The following is a 5,243-nucleotide window of genomic DNA, read 5'->3' on the forward strand; positions in this document are numbered from 1 at the left end:
ATCGTCGTTGGTTCGTAGTGGTGCAGGCCGGTTTGCTTAGGTCGAGGTGGCGTGGTACCATGGCAGCATGGCGGTACTAGTCGCGGAGGCTGAGGCAGCATGGGATGTGGCGGTACGAGTCACGGCGCGGTGGCGGCGAGGTCGAGCGGCGGTGTCATCTCCTAATGTGAGGGCATGATGACGTTTTGGGCTTGAATCATTCCAGTATTGATGGGCCATGGATTGGGCCTTTTCTCTTTGGGGCTGGCCTAATGGGCCTTCTATTTAGGCAGGGGTTTTTTAGCCCTAAGCCCAACTCTAGGATAGTAATTTTATTACTTTCAATAAGTCTCTAATTTTTTAGGGAGCTACGCACTTTTGTGCCTCTAGCGAATCTTCCGGAGTAGTACCGATGGAAAATTTATGCTATTTCGATGTATTTAATGTCAAATGAGTGACCTAGTTCTATGTACCACTGTGAGTACTAACACATCTTCTTGTCTGTCTATAGATGACAGCGGAAGGGTATATAAGGGCCATTTTGGCTTTCGATCAATATATTGACTACTGCCTTCTTTAAAAAAAAAACGATTATAATAAAATTGTTGATGGCAAAATATCCAATTTTACAACTGGTTAGGTGTAAGAACCCAAGTATTAGTGGCTTACAACGTGTACAGCAAGACCAATCTTTATCATCATTCATCACTAAGACCAGTCTTAGTCATGCTAAAGAATTCTCGATTGCTGATTGGAGAATAAAACCTGTATTAGCATCATGTTAAGTCAAATAAGTGAGAAGATAAAGATTAGTTCCTTGTTGATGGCATCTTTCCTTGTCCCATACTGTTTCTGGTTTTGGGGTTCAAACCCTCAGAATATGCTCTGGAGGAAAAGACCAGCTTAGCCAACAATGTCGATGGCATCCCTATCGAGAATGAGAGGACAACAAACACCCGACAAACGCCGCTTCTCAATGGCCTTTCGTTCCGATAGGGGAAACCGGGAAAACATAGTTTAGCAACAATCAGGGCCAACATTAAGTGTTGTAGTATTGAAATGGAGTTTCCCGGTACATCATATAACGTTCATTATCATCGAAGTACATCTGTTAAATCTTAGCTATAGGGACTCGACCAGCTTTAGATCAATCAATTGGGAGCTTTGGTTGCAGGCTCTTTCTGAGAAAAGCAGACATCTTGGCAGTAGCTGCGCGCCCTCGTTATAAACAGTGGAGATAGTCGTCGACTAGAACAATAGACAAAGACCAATTAGTTAAGTCGAATATGAACACATCAAATACACCTACAGAAAAGTTAAAACAAGTATTTACTGGCTCTTGAGGCCAAACATATAGGATTCACCCAGGGAGGGAGAGATACGAGAGCGTAAGGTCACCCAACATTGTGTAGCTCATGTGCCAAATTTGCCTCCAGTTGATCAAAAGCATGGAAAAACTAAGAAAATTCCAATGCAAACAGATAGAATGGATAAATGACCATTGGCATATACCTGGCATTGCACCCTGGGTTACAGAGGTTATGATACCATGTTCCATTGGTTCGCCTTGCACCGTTAACTGTCCTTCTGGAAGGTTTGAGAGAACTGAGTTTGGGAAGACCAAATATACAAATGCCTTCATTTTCTGCCATTACAGTACTAATGTATTATCAAAGAATGCCCCTTGAGGTTGAAGACATGGGTTCAAATTAAGATAATATAAAGAACACAAGAAACGAGAGGCATACACAGACAAACATACTATGACTCCATACAGCCTATACCTCAGGGTCTTGAAGAAAAGGAACATCATATTTGGTCCAAATAGAAAAGCTAAAACTATAAAAATAGATTGTACACAGAGTATTCACATGGATGCAGAAACACATGAGATGAAACAAAGTAAAACCTGCTCTTCTAGCTTGCTGGGATCCAATATGACGTATCCACTCTCCGCCAAGCAACAACATATTGCAACTGCAAACCAGCATAAAAAAACAGTTGGCACATATTCATCAAATGAAGTAAAGAAAACAACAGTATAGGTTTTCATTTACCAGAAAGATGCTTTAGAGGAATCCCAGCATCAACAAGGGCAGCACATGCTGCATTTATGGCGCATGGCAAAAGCTATAGTTGTCAAGGTGCTTCTAGTAATATCATCGATGTAAAAGAAGAAGATGACAGAAAAGAAAGTGAGAAGCTAACAGATCCTAACAGCCAATAATTCTTTTTGGATCAGCGCAAATTTCAAACAGGATGTTTATATTCCTCGAGATGATCGTCCACCACAGGACAACCAGCGATAAAATTAATGGCATAATTTTGCAATAGAGAGGTTCAATGAATGTCAAATGGAGCTTCCATAAACTACTTAAAACTGCTGCAATTTTAATGTATGAAAAATGCATAGCTTTGAAGGATACAGCGCCATCATCATTGACAACCTGCAACAGACACACAAGGTTTTAAGGTAAAAATGGTTACTTAACTTCAGTTTTAAACGAGTTCTGTAAGAACTTCAAGAAAAAAAGAAAAGAAAAGAGGCAACTGAAGAAAGTATTTGGTGACTTAGTTTCCGGGTATAATAAACACAAACTCTCATACATTCAGATATTCAAAGACATAGAAGCCCATATAACTAGATGGCATAGCTTCTGTACATACATGTACATTTGCAAGCATAATTAACTATAATGGGCCACGCTCATTGTACCGCCAAAGGTATTAATTCCAACCAAAGGAATGACATGCAGACACACCGCTAGGCGGGCTACAACCTCAGCGTCGGATCACCCCCAGGTCACCGCCGACGCTCCGCCACGCGCCGTGCCAAAATGGCATCAGTAGCTCCCAGAACTGGGAACTGAAGCACATCAGTCCCACATCGAAAACAAGGAGGAGGTCAGCCTCCTCCTCACCTATAAAAGGTTCTCTCCTCTCTCCTCATTGATTACGCATTCAATACTTACCTACTGTTACTTTGTCAACATAAATACATTGACTAACTTAGGCATCAGAGAGTTGAAGACCGCCCGGCGCGGTCTCCCTCTGACGCCCTTTGTATTTTACTTGACAGGTAGCGGAAACTTTGAGTATATCACAAGTATCGATCCGCCCACCGGATCAGCGTTAACAAAGGTTCAGCTACCGCCGAACTTTTAGACATTAACATTGGCGCCGTCTGTGGGAATCCTTGAACAAAAGGTCATCCCACCACATCCACCATGACTAACGGTAGCGGAGGAAACGCTGAGGAACAGGCAGACCAGTCCGCCATCCCCCAACCCTTTGACCCAACGGTAGGCGTTAACCGCGCACTATTCACAACCCCGGCCAACCCCGGCGGTGAGGCAAACCCAAGCAGCAGCCGCCCGCCGGGCCAAGATCTCGTCACTATGTACGAACTAGCACTGGCGGATCTTCATAAGGCAAACAGAGAACGTGAGGAGGAGCGCAAGGAAAAGGCTGAAGCCCAAAGACAGGTGGCTACGCTCATGGCACGTTTTGAGGAACTAAAGAGGACGCTGGAGGCCACCGCCCGCCCAGCACAGAGCGAGCAGTCACGTAGCACCAGGCGTAGTCGACCCGGCACCGGCACATTGGTACCAGGGCCGGTCATACAGATGCAAGTACCGCTGAACCCACCTGAGTTGTTGGGAATGGGACCACCGCCCATCCCCCAACTAATGTTAGAGTAGGAGGCGGAATCACTCCCGCACACCAACCGCTCGGAAGCTAGGGCGAGGACTGAAGGCAATCCGCCTGCGCCGAGGCGCAGGCAGACCCAGCGGATTATTCAGGCTGATTCCGCCGACGATGCAACCGCCCAGATATTGGAAAGGATGCACCAACTGGAGCAGAGGTTGATCCGGGCGGAGTCGGGCGCCCCAGCGCCAACTCAGAATCCACTTTTCGCTTCCAGACCTGGGCCTTTCACCGCTGCGATTCTGCAAGCTATCAGACCAGCGTCTGCAAAAACCCCAAAGATGTCGCATTACGGCGGAATGTCTGATCCCTTCGTCCACATGGACACCTTCAAGAAAGTCACCAACAACAAGGGATTCGACGACGCCACCTTGTGCCACTTGTTCAACGAAACGTTGGATGGCGAGGCAATAAACTAGTTCTTTGAGTGTCCGCCGGGGTCTGTCAGCTCATTCCATGCACTATCACACGCTTTCCTCTCCCGGTTCATCTTATTGTCCGCCGGGCATCACAACACAAGTCAGCTGTTCAGCGTCAAGCAGGGGGAGGACGAATCACTGAAGGTCTTCGTCACAAGGTGGCGAGCGGCAGCGTCTCAGTGCCGTGACCTAGACAAAACAATGGCATCGGCGGCCTTCAAGCAGGGACTTCTCAAGGGGCCATTCCTCTATCACCTCAACTACAATCACCCAAATGCGGCGTACGACCACGTCATGAGTGAGGCGGTCATCCACGCCCAGGCGGAATTCATTACATATGGAGAAACCCCACCGCCACCAGCAACTCCAACAAAGTCATCACGGCCATCCCCCAGTCATCAGGAAACCGCTAACAAGACCCCTTCAACACCGCCAACTGACAAGAAGAGGGAATGGCAGCAGGGCCACCACCAGAACAAGCGGCAGAATGACCAAAATTACAACAAGGGTAACCGCCCAACCCATGGGGATAACCGCAACAAGCAGGCAGAGTCCTCGCAGCGGTACGCAGTGTTCATGGTCCTCACGGCCTCGTATGAAGACATGTACAATCAGTGCAAGGATCAGATCCCACCGCCACCCCCTCCAAAGTACCCAAAAACGGGAAAACCTAGGAACACCGGCAAGTGGTGCAAATACCACGAGGACAGCGGCCACAATACCAACAGCTGCAATGCTCTCAAAACGGTCGTTGAGACCTTGTACCGTGACGGCAAGCTAGAGCAGTTCAAGGTACGCCAACCACCACCAGTAATTGCCAACGTTGAGACCTTGGGCCGCATCAACACCATCGATGGCGGCGCTCCAATCACCAGCATGTCTCACAGGGCAAGAAAGCGCTATGCACGCCCCAATCACCCAAAGGAGGTCTGCAACATCCGCTACGAGAGGTCCGCCAAGCTCCCGAAATCAGGTTGGGAACCTATTACCTTCTCGGAGGAGGAGGAGCCCGGAGTGCATCTACCGCATGACGACCCATTCTTGGTCGACGCCATTCTTGGCAAATTCTCAGTAGGGAGAATCTTGGTGGACAGCGGGTCCGCTGTCAATGTCATCTTCAACGGCTGCTACAACCAC

The 5,243-nt window shown here is 47.5% G+C and overlaps 1 pseudogene; it reads right to left on the reverse strand.

Annotated features, from left to right (window-relative positions):
* Positions 1–996: 996 nt before the first annotated feature.
* LOC133737899 (exosome complex exonuclease RRP46 homolog) lies at positions 997–2,447 on the reverse strand (annotated as a pseudogene).
* Positions 2,448–5,243: the final 2,796 nt, after the last annotated feature.

Source organism: Rosa rugosa, chromosome 3, assembly GCF_958449725.1.
Source record: "Rosa rugosa chromosome 3, drRosRugo1.1, whole genome shotgun sequence".
Lineage (NCBI taxonomy): Eukaryota > Viridiplantae > Streptophyta > Magnoliopsida > Rosales > Rosaceae > Rosa > Rosa rugosa.